At 38.1% G+C, this 17,284-nt stretch overlaps 1 pseudogene across 1 annotated transcript; it reads left to right on the top strand.

Annotated features, from left to right (window-relative positions):
* The first annotated feature begins 5,139 nt into the window (after window positions 1-5,139).
* Window positions 5,140-6,123, top strand: LOC122437934 (annotated as a pseudogene). Its single transcript, XR_006268408.1, has one exon. The product of XR_006268408.1 is annotated as a 60S ribosomal protein L5-like (transcript).
* The last annotated feature ends 11,161 nt before the right edge of the window (window positions 6,124-17,284 follow it).

Raw genomic sequence — 17,284 nt, 5'->3', positions numbered from 1 at the left:
CTTGAATGACTACTAAAGATATAATGGTTGAGATATGACTGCATGTAGGTATATAAATTGTCAGGTTGATATGTTTAAAACTGTTCACAGACCAGTTCTATTTTAAGACGACAGTTTCTGGCACTTGGATGGTCACATTGCATTGATTAGAATTCTCTGTGGTCTGATTTTATTACAGTAGTTATAAATGGTGATTAAAATGTACAAGTATTACATTTCACTATGAGGTTCTTACACAACTAATGAAATTGACTAAGTCATTCATTTAAATAGAGGAGAACTTGGATGTGGTGCTCTGAAAGATAAAACTTTATATATGGTTACTCACAGAGATGTTGTTTTCAATTAAGTATCACGTTTGAGTTCCTTGAATCAAATGGGTTATTATCTATAGAAGCGCTCTCTAATAGAACTCTGTGATTAAAATGTTTTATATCTGTGTTGTCCAATATGGTAGCTACCAGCCATATGTGTCTCCTGAGCTCTTGAATATGGCTAGCATATCCGAGAAACTGACTTTTTAATTTATCCATGTTTAAATCTGAATTTCAATGGCCACATGTGACTGATGGTTACATTTTTAGAACAGTGCAAGTCCATGGCATTGACATGGTACTGGACATAAAAGTGAATGCTGGGGTTCCAACCTCATCTGCTCTTGCAAGTATGACAATGTGATTAATTAATCATGAAACAATGCTGAAGAGGGTAAAATAGGAGATTATCATTTATTGATATAATTAATGGGAGTTGAATATTAAAATGGTCATATGAATTTTAAGTTAGTCACTTAGTCATCTCTAACTCTTTGTAGCCTGCCAGACTCCTCTGTTCATGACATTCACTAGGCAATAGTACCAGAGCAGGTAGCCATTCCCTTCTCCAAGGGATCTTCCTGACCAAGGGAATCAAACCCAAGTTTCCTTCACTGCAGGCAGATTCTTTACCATCTGAGCCACCAGGAAAGCCCCCAAAAGTTAGTTGCTCAGATGTGAAGAGCTGACTCATTTTAAAAGACCCTGATGCCGGGAAAAGATTGAGGACAGAAGGAGAAGCAGGCAACAGAGCATGAGATGGTTGGATAGTATCACGGACTCAATGGACATGAGTCTGAGCAAACTCCAGGAGATAGTAAAGGACAGGGAAGCCTCGCACGCTGCAGTCCATGGGGTCTCAAAGAGTTGGACACGACTTAGTGACTGAACAACAAGAATGACTTTTACTGATTTCAATAAGGGCATAGCTGTAATGCATCCAGTATTAAATTTCTAGGGACACCAATAAAATTTTAATGGAAGTCATTCACAAACCTCAGTAGTAAAGCAGATATAGCAGATAATGAACAAACAATTCTAAGCCCTTGAGCATCTAGAAAATAAAACAGACCTGTTGTAGAAACTGTTCCGATTCCATTATCAAAAATGATCATACTTCCTTGGACTGGAAAAAATGTAATTTTTAAAATCTCTAGTTAAAAAAAGGAGTATAATTCATCAGTTTAATGAAGTAATGTTTTCTTTATTTGGATGAATTAAGAGGCTTCATTCCTAACATCTTTAAAGATAATGAGGGACTGCAGTTATCTGAAGAAGTTTACAATAATGCAGTAATTGACATTGAAGACTCTGGAGTACTAATAAAACTGTATCCATCCATGATTGCTATATTCCTTCACACTATCCTGCCCAGTGAGTCTTTGAGAAAATATCCCACTATCCTAGAAGTAGAAACTGGCCAAGAAATCCAGATGAAAAAATTTGGATGTAATCTGGCTGGTGAAAGATTGAGGCATTATAATAAAGAGTTCAGTTTTCTGCTATAACTCCTGTCAAAACGCTAAATGATAGAAGTATAGGCATAGAAGAGGCATTTCCTTAGTTATTATTTAATTCTTCTTCCCCAGGATTTCTTAAATAATTATAGGATAGAATTCACCACACCAACAAAGACAGCAACATTTCAGGAGTATGTTGTAGTGTATAGGTTTATATGTAAAATCAATATATACTAATATTTTTATAAAAGTGAAATAGAGGGAAAAACTACAATAGAAACAAAGAGAAGGACCTAAGCAGTATGGAAATAGAACAGAAATGTTTGAAACCTAGCAATAAATTTCTACTGGAAAAATATATCTGAGGAAATTTCTGAGAAATTAACACAGACATAAAAGGATGGAAAAATATGAAAGATCAGTTTAGTTCAGTTCAGTTGCTCAGTCATTTCCGACTCTTTGCAACCCCATGGTCTGCAGCACGCCAGGCTTCCTGTCCATCACCAGCTCCCGGAGCTTACTAAAACTCATGTCCATGGAGTCAGTGATACCATCCAACCAGCTCATCCTCCATTGTCCCCTTCTCCTCCTGCCTTCAATCTTTCCCAGCATCAGGGTCTTTTCTAAAGAGTCAGTTCTTCACATCAGGTGGCAAAGTATTGGAACTTCAGCTTCAGCATCAGTCCTTCAGTGAATATTCAGAATTGATTTGTTTTAGGATTGACTGGTTTGATTTCCTGGCAGTCCAAGAGCCTCTCAGGAATCTTCTCTAACACCGCAGTTCAAAAACATTAATTCTTTGGCGCTCAGCTTTCTTTATGGTCCAACTCTCACATACATACATGACTACTGAAAAAACCATAGCTTTGACTAGATGGACCTTTGTGACAAACTAATGCTCCTGCTTTTTAATATGCTATCTAGGTTTGTCATAGCTTTTCTTAATAGGTTAAGATAAAGATAGATTATAGATTGTCTTGGAAATAATGCATCCTCATCTAGAGTATAACACAATTTTTTAGATGCAGATCAGAAGAAAAATGAAATGAATCAACATTTTAAAACAAGAAGGTAACTTACTGTTGCAATCATTTTACAATGAGTCAAACCTTTATGTTGTATACCTGAAACTCATACAGTCATGTATGTCAATTATATCTCGATAAAACTGGAAAAAAAACAGAAGAGGGCATACGCTACTGTGAACAAGGATCAGGAGAGAAAGCAAACAACAGCAGTAGACCCTCAGAGTTACAGACATAGTAATTATTAGAAATAGATTATAGTAATTTATGAATAAAAGTTTAAGGAAATTAAAATAAAAAGCCACCAAAATAAGCAGACCATAAGATCTAAATAGCAAGGTAAATCTGAAGAACAAACCAAAAATTCAAAACAAAAATCACTGAAACTGCAAAATAGATCTAAGAGATTATTGAGAATTCAGCAAACAGAAAGAAAAAATAAATGACAAGTTAGGACACAGGGAGGCTAGAATGAGAAAGAGTAGCACACACCTTACCAGAGTTCTGAAAGGGTAGAAACGCAAGAATGGGAAGAAGTGATATTTGATGAGGTAGTGGTTGAGAATTCCCCCAATTGAGGAAAGACATGAATTCTCAGATTCAGAAAGCATTCCAGATCCCGGAACAATGACTAAAAATAAATCCAATAAAAATTCCAATTCAAGACATATTTAACTAACTTTGAAACGCTAAAGATAAAGACATTAAAAAAAACTGGAGAGGAAAGGTAACTTACCTATAATGTAACGTGAATTAGATTTACTGCAGGTCTTTCAGAAGCAACAATAAAAACCAGAAGATAATAAATTAATATCTTAAGTCTTGGAGAAAGAACTATCAACTTAGAATTATATACTTGGCAAGTTATCTCTCACTATTGAAAAAGGTAACTTCAAACAAAAACAGATTTTATACAAGTACACATACTTGCTGCTGCTGCTGCTAAGTCACTTAAGAGGAAATGTTACAGAAAGAAGACAAAAAATAAATCTATCTCAAACTAATTCAGACATACAAATAGGAATAAAAAAATTAGAAATTTAAAAGCTTGTGGGTTAACCACAAGTTATGAACCATAAATATCTGCCTTGTGGGGTTAGTAAACTAGATAAAACTTATGTCTGGACAGAGTGTTACATTTAGGTAGGAATTGTGTATAGGTGTTGAAGACGTATATGTTAAGTGTATGTGAAGAAGAAGATTGTTGTTTAGTCACTGAGTCGTATCTGACTCTTTTGTGACCCCATGGACTGTTGTCTACCAGGCTCCTCTGTCCCTGGGATTTCCCAGACAAGAATACTGAAGTGGCTTGCCATTTCCTTCTGCAGGGGAACTTTTCAACCCCGGGGAACAAACCTGTGTCTCCTGCCTAGGCTATTCTTCACCACTGAGCCACCTGAGAAGCCTGAAGAAGAAGGTAGGCATTGATTGGTTTTTATGTTATAAATTAAGTGTGCATTTTTTTTTAGAATATCAATTTGCAATAAAAGTAGAGTATATAACATTCAAGTTAGTGGTGTATATAAATATATATATATATATATACAATTTAAAAATGCCACTAAAAAGCAAGAAAACAAAAGAAATGAGGGTTAACTATATCAGTACAAATACATGTAAATGGATTAACCTCTTTACTCCTACACACAGCTGAAAGATAGAGACTGTTGGGTTATAGGTTGCCTTCGGGAGATACCTATAAAGCATAAAGACACAGAATGTTGAATATACTTTTCAGGATTACCAAGTGAATTCAGATATTTTCCTTTTTCTTTTCTCCTACAAACCATTCAAAAGCAATAAAGGGAATAAAAGCTAAAAATACAAAGGCTGGGCTTTTCTGGTAAAAATGAGGCAGTAAAGAAAACCTTAAACCCTAAAGTGGTGAGAGAGCTGGGAAAACAGTAGCCAGAACAAGAGTAGGAAGCAGGACTTCACGTCCTCCAAGCTCAGAGAGTGGTGAAGAACACATCCTGTCCTAAATCCCTCACCTGTAGCAATTGAAAGGTGCTACATGAAATCTTTTATGACCTTTCTTTGATTTGTTTTTCTTCCAAGTTGTAGGAGTTAAGTTTAAACCGGGAACCACACAACAAAGAAGCCTCTTCTCTAGCAAGCAGGGTGGCCTCTCCAGCTGCAGTAGGACATTGGGTATTATAAAATATTGTCCATTTCCACTGGGGGTCATAAAGAAGGGTCTTGCTAATCTGAAGCACTTCCCCTCCCTTCCCTCAAAAATGTAAGATCTTTTGTTTAGAAATTATTAAAAATTTTAAGATGGCTTTTTCCCCCATGGAGCCGTGCTGGTTCTGCAGCTCTGTGACAAGCTGCGGAATCGGGGTTCTGTTCCACAGGATGGGGTTTATGAAAGTTGTCAAGAACAAGGCCTACTTCAAGAGATACCAAGTGAAATTCAGAAGAAGGTGAGAGGGCAAAACTGACTACTATGCTCGGAAACGATTGGTTATCCAAGATAAAAATAAGTACAACACACCTAAATACAGAATGATTGTTCGTGTAATGAACAGAGATATCATTTGTCAGATTGCCTATGCCCATATAGAAGGAGATATGATAGTTTGTGCAGCTTATGCTCATGAACTCCCAAAATATGGTGTGAAGGTTGGCCTGACAAATTATGCTGCAGCATATTGTACTGGCCTGCTGCTGGCCCGCAGGTTTTTAATAGGTTTGGTATGGACAAAATTTATGAAGGCCAAGTCCAAGTGACTGGAGATGAATACAATGTGGAGAGTATTGATGGTCAACCTGGTGCCTTCACCTGTTACTTGGATGCAGGACTCGCCAGAACTACTACCGGGAATAAAGTTTTGGGGGCACTAGAGGGAGCTGTCGATGGAGGCTTGTCTATCCCTCACAGTACCAAACGGTTCCCTGGTTATGATTCAGAAAGCATAGAATTCAGTGCCAAGGTGCACCGAAAGCACATCATGGGTCAGAATGTTGCAGATTTACATGCGTTACCTGATTGAAGAAGATGAGGATGCTTACAGGAAACAATTCTCTCAGTACATAAAGAACAACGTAACTCCAGACATGATGGAGGAGATGTATAAGAAAGCTCATGCTGCAATACGAGAGAATCCAGTGTATGAAAAGAAGCCTAAGAAAGAAGTTAAAAAGAAGAGATGGAACCGTCCCAAAATGTCACTTGCCCAGAAGAAAGATCGGGTAGCTCAGAAGAAGGCAAGCTTCCTTAGAGCTCAGGAACGAGCTGCCGAGAGTTAAACCAAACCACAGTTTTCTATCAAGATTTTTCAGATAAGACAATAATAAACTTATTGAACAAGCAAAAAAAAAAAATTTTTTTTAAGATGGTGACAGAAGAGCATTAAATCAAGCACAGAGCCCTCTGTGCAAAGAACCTTGTACAACTGCACAAGCTGTGTGTCCACAAAGTTTTTTTCAACGGAATTCTCTTTCCCAGAAAAAAAAAAAAAACCCACCTCCTTAAAATATGGAATAAGGAAGAACCAGAAGAGGGCTTAATTGGAGATACTACAAGAAAATGGAAGCAAGGGAAGAGGAAAACAAATACACAAAAGCAAAACCTTCACCAGAAAATGTTGCCATGAAATGCTAAGAAATAGTCAAATTTTAACCATGAAAAATAGAAAACATGAAAAAAAAAGGGGGGGCGGAGAGAGAGAACTTAATGAAGCATTTGCCTCCTTTCGGATGAGTACTGAAAGAAATGATGAGACATCAGATGATGAGAACTGAATTGGCCGAATGCCTGAAAACAGTAAAACATAATGTGAGCCAGTAGTTCTCAAGCCTGGCTGCATATTAGAACCACCTGTGGAACTCTTAAGTCATGCCAGTGCCCCAAATCTGGGCGCATAGATTTTTCTTTAATAGTTCTGGGTTGGAGCCTGCACACTGGTATGTTTCAACATCTCCATGTGTGTGCCTGCTAAGTTGCTTCAGTTGTGTCCAACTCTTTGCAACCCATGGACTGTAGCCCTCCAGGCTCCTTTGTCCATGGGATTCTCCAGGCAAGAATACTGGAGTGAGTTGCCTTTCCTTTCTCCAGGGCATCTTCCCAACCCAGGGATTGAATCCATGTCTCTTACGTCTGAATTGACATGCCTGAATTGACAGGCAGATTCTTTACCACTAGTGCCACCTGGGAAGACCACAGATGACTAATGGGCAGTCAGCATTGATAACCACTCACAACCAAAGGAAAAATTAGAAGGTAGGGAGACAATTTAACAAAAAAAATTAGGATAGGAGATGGTGCACCAATTTCCTTATTTTTACTGGCTGAAGATATATATAAGCCTGTAAAATCAATTAGAAGTATAACTACATTTTTCAGCACAAATGGAAAAACTAAGATAGATATTAGAGTTAACTTAAATTAGAGGAATAAATGAGCTGAGATAAAATAGATTTTTTTTAAGGAAATTTAGAAATATATTGGCCAAAAATGAAAAAGACAAATTTTAACATGTGAGTTATAATTATAAGGGGAGCCAGTAGTACAGAATATAATATTTCTCTATTTTCAGGAGATGCATACATCAAAAACAAATAAAACAGAGTGAATAATTTTTTAAGATATCTTTAGAAGATATGAAATAATTTAATAAGACTATGACCATCCACATCTGTCATAAGGTAAATGTGAATTGTTTTAATTCACCTATTAAAAATAATTGCTCTTTTGGTCACATAGAAAGTCCCCATTCTATTATATATGTATGTGTATGTGTGTAGGTATAGGTATATAGAGAGAGTTTGGTTGTTTACCTCCACCTCATAGAGTAAGAAGGCTAGGGCATTTTATTCCACTCTTACTGAAGTTGGGTCAGGTTTCTAAAAATAAGTAAAAATACTGAGATAATTCATAATTTTAAAAAGTAGGTAAACATTTAATGTATTAATAGCTAAACATTATTTTATGTTCTAGAAGATAAAAATTATATTTGTGTGAGGCTTTATGAATCAATAGACTTCTCTGTCAAAGAACTGAAGGAAAAAAATTAAAATGATTATAATGTTTAATTTTATATATTGTATTCTTTGAGTTGATTTTTATCTAAAAATGGTAAGCATAGTTTTAATTTTTTTTATATGTTGGGTTTACCCTGGTTTTTCTGGATTATGGTGTCTATTTTAGACATTTATTTGTGTATACATTTATTCAAATATTTGCAGGGAGTATTTTTATTCTTTTAGAAGAGGGATAGCAAAGGAAAATAAAAAACTGTTTATCTCCTCACAACACTTAAAAAATTGACTGCTTGGAGTTAGTGTAGGCCCACAGAGCTTCCCTGGTGGCTCAGATGGGAAGGCATCTACCTACAATGCAGGAGACTTGGGTTTGATCTCTGGGTTGGGAAGATCCCTGGAGAAGGAAATGGCAATCCATTCCAGTATTATTGCCTGGGAAATTCCATGGACAGAGGAGCCTGGCAGGGTACAGTCCATGGGATTGCAAAACGTCGGTCACAACTAAGCAACTAACACACACACAGGCTAAGGGCTCAGTCTCACAAATTGGCCCCCACTTCAGATGACAATGAAAAGTCCAGGCCTCCAGTACTTCTGAATCTTCTGGCTGTAAGTCAGGGGTTCCCACAACCCTCTCTTTGGGTTCGATAATTTGCTAGAAGAGTTCACAGAACTCTGGAAAGTGCTGCGCTTGTTACCCATTTATAAAAGGGTGCAACTCAGGAGCAAGACGTGGAAGGTATGCATAGCACAAGGTATGGGGAAGGAGCAGGGGCTTCTGCGTTCATGTGTCCACCAATCCAGAAGCTCTGTGCACCCATTCATATTGAGGATTTTTTATGAAATTTCCATTACAAAAGAATGATTTATTGAAGACACTGGCCATGGGTGATTAAGTCAGTCTCCAGCCTCTTTTCTTTCCCTAGAGGTTAGGAGTTGAGGGCGTCTTCCCTGTAGCTCAGTTGGTAAAGAATCTGCCTGCAATGCAGGAGACCCTGGGTCGGGAAGATCCCCTGGAGAAGGAAATGGCAACCCACTGCAGTATTCTTGCCTCGAGAATACCGTGGACAGAGGAGCCTGGCAGGTTACAGCCCATGCGGTCACAAGAGTTGGGCACGACTTAGTAACTAAATCACCAGCAAGGAGTTGGGGATGAAAGTTCTAACTCTCTAATCACGTGGTTGGTTCCTCTGGCAACCAGTCTCCTTTCTCCAGGAGTCACCACATTCATATAAATTGGGGTTAGATCAAGAGGGGTTTGTTATGAATAATAAAAGATGCCTCTCTCACCTTTATCACTAAGGAAATTCCAAGGGCTTTAGGGAGTTCTGGTCCAGAAACAGGGGGCAGAGATCAAATACATATTTCTTACCATGTCACAAATAGTTAAAAAAAAAATAAAAGAAGGTATGCCTTGTATATTAAAGGAACATATAAATTAATGACAAAGGATGGGATAATTAGAGAAACATGAAACTGTTGACAATTTAGAATCCAGAAGGAACTTATGCTTCCATTTAGATTAACATGCACATGCATTAGAGTTTAAGTCATATTTAATTTATTTACTTTTAAAGCACATTAAAAATAATCTTTATAAAATATGCTAAAAATTTTTAAGATTAAAAAGTTAATTAGTAAATTTGACTGCCTTTTTTCAGTATCTAAAATGCAATCTGTTAGTCTGTGGGTGGAACTTGTTGTTATTTTATTGTGTTATGCACTGACCAACTGTTAATTTATATTAAGCCAGGTATGGATAAAAAGAGCAAATTATTTTTAAAAATGATCAGAAATATGTCCTACTCCTTCCAATAAAATTCCATCCTAGTACTGTTAATTGCCCCTGGCTTCGTACAGGACGACAGATGGACTCCATGGCTGAAAGGAAAAATTCATGCATTCCAAAGGAAATTTTAGTAGAAATTCTCAAAGGAAAAAAAAAAAAAGGCATGAGAAAGAGGATTTGAAGACAGAATCATACGAAATTTATGTGATTATGGGCCAGACATAAATGTTTTTAAAATGTACAGGTAGAAATACAAGTTTCCCTTGCTGTCTAGAAGTAGAGCTTTCCTAGGCCAAAAAAGTATAAAGGGAAGAAGCAATTACCTTAGGACACTCCTTGCTAATGGAAGCACAAAATAAATGGAGGTGAAAGCACAAATGCTTACAGACACAGTTCAAGGCTTGGGGTACTTTGATGTTGAGGTGCTGCTGAGGTAGGTCCCGGGGAAGAAGCTTGGCGAGACTACTTTCACTGCATGGGGTGCACCGCCTTTACAACAGCTTGCTGCAAAACAAATAGCTGAATGATATTTTCATTTTCTCCTTTTTCCATAAACATGAAAATCCTCCTGAGATTTCTTTTTGTTAGCTAAAACAAATACTAATGTAGGTCTTTCATGAACATGAAGTGGAGTAAAGTGAACTTATGAAAAATGGAGAATACTTGTGAATACTTTCCATTTGATAATAGTAGGAAAGACAGTTTTTAAATTTATAACTTATCTATAGTTCCATGCTTTTTAACTACATCATATCCTTTTGTTCTTAGGTTTGATATTCTGTTAAAAAAAACATATTTGGTGAGCAACATATTTTTCTCAAGGTTCTTATTCTATGTTTGAGTAAAAGGGCTCCCCCCTAGTGCAATCTAACACTTTTGTATTAAAAGGATGACTAATTATGCCCTCCTTCTCTTGTTCACACTTTTCACTAGTCAGATGAAATGTTTTGCAAATTTAGAGCTTATGCACCATCTGGCTTTGGTACATAATTAACACAGTCCAAGACAGTATAGTTTAGTTACATGACCAAAAGGAACCAATTTGAATCCAGGGAGACCTTCCTTTGTCATAGGCTGTATGAATATGGACTAATTATTTATTATCTCTGGTCTGCAGTTTCCTTATCCGTAAATTGAGGACAACATACTTACCTACGGAGCTGTGATATAGATGAAGTGATTTAAGTATAGAAAGGTGTTGGCTTAGAAACACAGCACATGTCTTTTAGAACCGAACATTCACTAGTAGTTGACTATTAATTTTTACCTAAGTATAAAGAAAATGTAGCCATTCAACCTAGTCTAATATTTTTATGAACTGGTGGCAGTTCCTGCAGTGATGATTAGAGTAGCAAGTGTTGTAGGACACAAAGAAGGGGGTATCAATTTGATTTTGGAGACAGTAAAAGGCCTGAGGAAATATAAAGTTGTTACAACTAAAAAAAGAAAAATAATTTGAAAAATTTACTTAATATATCAAATATTTGATGGTGAAAAGTGAAAGTTGCTCAGTTGTGTCTGACTCTTTGAGACCCCATGACTATACAGTCCAGGGACTTCTCCAGGCCAGTATACTGGAGTGGGTAGCCTATCCCTTCTCCAGGGGATATTCCTGACCCAGGAATCAAACCAGGGTCTCCTGCATTGCAGGCAGATTCTTTACCAACTGAGCTATCAGGGTATGGATACCAAATCAATACAAAGTTTGTGTGATCCTCCATTTTGTCTATCTATCTATCTATCTATCATCTATCTATCTGTCTATCTATCTATCATCTATCTATCTATCTATCTATCATCTATCTATCTATCTATCTATCTATCTATCTATCTAAAATTTTCAGCCCTGCTCCAGCTTCGGGGTTTGAGTTACAGTTCTCCCAGTCTTCGAGGTTCCATGCAGTCTCTTGGAATTCACAAAATCCTGTCAGCCCTCATCCACCACCATCTCTACCTCTCTTCCATTCAAACTGTAGAATCCAGAAAGCTCTCTAATGAGATTAAGAAAGCATGAGTTCAGTGTTCAGATAATTGCATAGTTTTGTGTGTGATTATTTATTTATTTATTTTGGCCTTGCATCTTGTAGGGTTCCCTAACCAGGGGTCAGACCTGGACTTGCAGTGAAAACCTTAAGTCCTAACCACTGGATTGCCAGGGAACTCCCTGATAGGGTTAGTTTCCTGAGAATAAAAGCCACCCTGAAGAGGGAATTGACAGCTGTGGTCATTTTTCAGAAGTTTCTGCCTTTATTCAGATAAATGAAGGGCTTCCAGGCAGCTCAATGGTAAAGAATCTACCTATTAATGCAGGAGACACAGTAGATGTGGGTTTGATTCCTGGGTCAGGGAGATCCCCCGGAGAAGGAAAAGGCAATCCACTCCAGTAATCTTGCCTGGAAAATCCGAGGGACAGAGGAGCCTGGCAGGCTGCAGTCCATGGGACTGCAATGAGCCGGTCATGACTGAGCATGTGTTGGTCACGACTCCCCAGATAAAGGGAGTTCCAAGAAGTATTTTCCCCTGCATCTGTTGAATCTCAAGTATTTCTTCACCTTAGATTGTCTTTATAATAACCATGTGGTTAAAGGGAATGTTTCCATGCAGGGAATTCTATCTGTGTTTTCAAATGTGCTTGTGATTGCAGGCCCCCAATCCCAGATTTGGAGGTCTGGGAAAGGCAGTGATTATGTCCATCACCTCAGTTATTAAGGACCCTTCTTTCCTGCTGATCACAACAGCTGATCCTGCTGCTGTTGAGGGTCATCTTCTGGGTGACCAATGACTCTGCCTCATGTGATCCTCGTGTATTCTCCCACAACAAATGTCTTGTAGGCTGGGACAGGGGAAAGAAAGTGATTCGCTTGGAATTTGCAGCTATAGTATATTGACTATATAGCTATACAGACCAGCACTATTCAATAGATACACAATATGAGGCACATGTAGAATTTCAAATTTTCTAGTAGCCACATATCTTAAAAGTAAAAATAAGCAAGTAAAATTCATTTAAATAGTGTATTTTATCTAATACAGCATATATAAAATATCATTTCATCATGTAGCTGATACAAATAGCTTATTGAGATATTTTCATTCTTTTTTCATATGACAGCTTCAAAATCTGGTGTGTATTTTAAATTCATATGGCAAGTCAACTCAGAACGGCCCCAGTTCGGGTGCTGACTGGTCTCCTGTGGCTTGTGCCTTCCATATTGGACAGTAAAGAGGCATATGTTTAATCTGACTTAAGGAAAAACATGGTAACACAGGGAAAGATATTCTCATTCTAGAAGTTAATCAGTATATTTTATTTTATTTTTTATTGAAATATCGTTGATTTACAGTGTTTCAGGTGTACAGCAAGGCAATTTGGTTATTTGAAACAACTTTCCAAGACACACAAACTAGGCAAGGAGTGAGTAACCTAGCACACAATATTTCACATCTTCAAGATGCAAAATATGACCACCTAGAGCCAAGGGAACATTTCAGGCAAAAATGGGTTCAATAAAGGACAGAAATGGTATGGACCTAACAGAAGCAGAAGATATTAAGAAGAGGTGGCAAGAATACACAGAAGAACTGTACAAAAAAGATCTTCATGACCCAGATAATCACAATGGTGTGATCACTCACCTAGAGCCAGACATCCTGGGGTGTGAAGTCAAGTGGGCCTTAAAAAGCATCACTACAAACAAAGCTAGTGGAGGTGATGGAATTCCAGTTGAGCTATTTCAAATCCTGAAAGATGATGCTGTGAAAGTGCTGCACTCACTATGCCAGCAAATTTGGAAAACTCAGCAGTGGCCACAGGACTGGAAAAGGTCAGTTTTCATTCTAGTCCCAAAGAAAGGCAATGACAAAGAATGCTCAAATTACTGCACAGTTGCACTCATCTCACACGCTAGTAAGGTAATGCTCAAAATTCTCCAAGCCAGGCTTCAGCAATACATGAACCAAGAACTTCCAGATGTTCAAGCTGGTTTTAGAAAAGACAGAGGAACCAGAGATCAAATTGCCAACATCCACTGGATCATCGAAAAAGCAAGAGAGTTCCAGAAAAACATCTATTTCTGCTTTATTGACTATGCCAAAGCCTTTGACTGTGTGGATCACAACAAACTGTGGAAAATTGTGAAAGAGATGGGAATACCAGACACCTGACCTGCCTCTTGAGAAACCTGTATGCAGGTCAGGAAGCAACAGAACAGGACATGGACCAACAGACTGGTTCCAAATAGGAAAAGGAGTACGTCAAGGCTGTGTATTGTCACCCTGCTTATTTAACTTATATGCAGAGTATGTCATGAGAAACTCTGGGCTGGAAGGAGCACAAGCTGGAATAAAGATTGCTGGGAGAAATATCAATAACCTCAGATATGCAGATGGTGCCACCCTTATGGTAGAAAGTGAAGAGGAACTAAAAAGCCTTTTGATGAAAGTGAAAGAGGAGAGTGAAAAAGTTGGCTTAAAGCTCAACATTCAGAAAACTAAGATCATGTCATCTGCTCCCATCACTTCATGGGAAATAGATGGGGAGACAGTGGAAACAGTGTCAGACTTTATTTTTGGGGGCTCCAGAATCACTGCAGATGGTGACTGCAGCCATGAAATTGAAAGACGCTTACTCCTTGGAAGGAAGGTTATGACCAACCTAGATAGCATATTAAAAAGCAGAGACATTACTTTGCCAGCAAAGGTCCGTTTGGTCAAGGCTATGGTTTTTCCAGTGGTCATGTATGGATGGGAGAGTTGGACTGTGAAGAAAGCTGAGCACCAAAAAATTGATGCTTTTGAACTGTGGTGTTGGAGAAGACTCTTGAGATTCCCTTGGACTGCAAGGAGATCCAACCAGTCCACCCTGAAGGAGATCAGTCCTAGGTGTTCATTGGAAGGACTGATGCTGAAGCTGAAACTCCAATACTTTGGCCACCTCATGCGAAGAGTTGAATCGTTGGAAAAGACCCTGATGCTGAGAGGGATTGGGGCGGGGGGGAAGGGGACGACAGAGGATGAGATGGTTGGATGGCATCACCGACTCAATGGGCATGAGTTTGAGTAAACTCCAGGAGTTTGTGATGGACAGGGAGGCCTGGCATGCTGCGATTCATGGGGTCGCAAAGAGTCGGACACGACTGAACGACTGAACTGAACTGAACTGAACTGAACTGAGAGATCCATGGTATTAGGACCAAATGTCAAATATGAAATTGATCACAAAAGAAAATTCATATCCTAGACCTGAGAAGACTCAAGAAAGCCACATAGCTGCCTTTCAATATCTGAAGGAGTCTCAGTAGACAACCATCATGAATAAATGCTTTTTGTTCAAAGGAAACTAATATTTTAAATGCATATTGAGAACTCCTCTGTTGTTATTTGAATCTGATGGCAGAATCTCATTTCTGCTGAGAACTGACTTCCTATATTTCCATCCTGAGGAGAAGCCTCAATGTACCCAGTTCCCTCATTCTGTAATTACAAATCTTGTGTCTCAGTCTCCTTCTGGAAAGAGCCCGCCACCTAAATGTTGGGAAGTCATTAAGAATTCTTCTCCATTCAATCTTCTGAATTTCTGCCAAAATTGCTAACAGAGTGCCAAACAGCTCTTAGATGCTTGTAGACCTGGGCTGAACTGAGCAGGAGGATTTGCAGTGAATCTCTGTTTACCATTACTGATTCTGAGTGATCAGATTTCCTATTAGATTTAATTTCGATGACTTCTATTGGTTTTACTAGTGAAAACTGTGGAAAAATGGAAAACAACATATGAAAAATGTCTTCAGTGGAATCACATTACTAACATGGATCTTTCATTTCTTAGGAGCTCTCCGGTCACAGTTTGCAAATCATTGTCAGCTAGGTACTGAATTTTTCAATAAATATATTTCTCTCTTTTGTGAAATTAGCTTACTCTGCTTCTTCTTTTTTGTAATTGTCATAAATCTGGAAGCATATAACATATGGTAGTTTTATTTCTTCATCATTATGAAGATGTATGGCACCAGGGAGAAAAAATTAAATGTAATGTGCGAGTCAGCACAATATAGATAATTAATTGCTATTTAAGGTATACTAGGGGATGGTTTTTATTATAAGCAATCTCTGTGTTTTCCAGGCCTTTGAAGAATTGTATTTATGACCATTTACTATTCAGAATATAACCCTGAAATCCTCCCCTCTGCTTTATAAAAACAAATCATCCTGTCAAGCAGTGTTTTCCCTGTTTTCCTTGATAAGTCACAGGGTAAGTGACAGATCACCATATAGAGCTGTTTAGAGTAAATAAAGATACAGTTTACTATGTGATTACCTAATCTCCTTTTAATTCCTGTAAAGTCTCGGCATAAAAGTAGCTTGAGTAAATGACAGTGGGGCATAGTTTGAGATGACATATTGTAAAAATTTTTATTTTTGAGAACTACAGAAAGTAATGATTATAGAGATACCTTTTATATTAGGAGAATATCTTTTATGGAGCACTTATTTGCTTCTTTTGAATAGCCCCTGTCATCTTAGATGTTAAAATAAAGGAAATAAAGTATACCTTTCTCCCATATCGGACCCCAGAAATGGAGTATTAAGTGTCATATATATGTACATATATATGCAACACCCTCTGGAATATACTAGGGATTTTAAAAACAGAACAACTAATTTAAATTTGCACTTTTCGGGGATCTTTAAAAAAAAGAAAAGTCATTGGATAAAAAAGACAGATCCATTTAAAGCACTCAACCCAAAATGGAGACAAAACCATATGTGTACATGTGTATATACTAAAGGAAAAAATCTATGTATATATATATAACATATATATGTATATACCTCCACTCCTTTAGAGTAGCACAAACGAGGCATCATCAGCCAAACTGGACACTTTATGTCTTGTAAAGTCACTTTTCATGCAGATTATTCGGAAGGTTACTGTTTGCCTCTCTTGTGCGACTTCCTTGAAATCAGCATTCAGTAAGCCTGGCTTCCTGGCAACAACGGAACATTCAGCTCATGTGTGAGGGAAGAGAAGGGAGGCAGAGAGTGGGAAAAGTGGCAACTCGGGTACAAAGGAGCAAAGAACGGTGATTCACAAGGAGGTGGGAGAGCCAGGCCTGGTGCCCCCACTCCTGCCACAGTGTACACTCCACGCCTGGCACTCACTTGGCAGGTGAACCACGAGGGCACTGACTGGCAGTTTTATAAAGGTAACCTTTATGTGAAGAGGAACTGTTCTTCGACAATGTCTCCAATTTGCTTGCCACAAAAAATTTTTTTCACGAAGAAAACGGGGGAAATTCATGAAGAAGCATATTTCATTCTTCTATCCTCATTTACCTCTTGCTGCAGAGGCAACGTTCAGGGTTCATTGTGAAAAATTTCCTCTATGCCTTGTGTGTTCTTCATTGTCCTGAAGGATGTTTAAAAGACAGTTAATTAGAGAACACAACAACAATGGCTTTCATTAGTTCACTGCATTTTCGTTTCAATTCTGGGCCATACAATAGCTAGTCCTCCCTAGTAACCTTTTGTATGGTTAATTCTTTCAGTCCGTCGCATTCCCAATAGGACACTCTCTACCTAGAATGTTGCCTTCTGTCCTAGTGTCCCTTCTTTCACCCACATGCCACATTACAAAAGTGGCTGTGATGGTGGCCTTCTTGCTTCCATTTAGATGTCTATCGCCTGTAATTTGTTATTCTCAGAACTCATGTACTG

This window comes from Cervus canadensis, chromosome 3, assembly GCF_019320065.1.
Source record: "Cervus canadensis isolate Bull #8, Minnesota chromosome 3, ASM1932006v1, whole genome shotgun sequence".
Lineage (NCBI taxonomy): Eukaryota > Metazoa > Chordata > Mammalia > Artiodactyla > Cervidae > Cervus > Cervus canadensis.
Note: the sequence above shows the minus strand (reverse complement) of the source record. Positions and strands in the feature narration are given on the sequence as shown.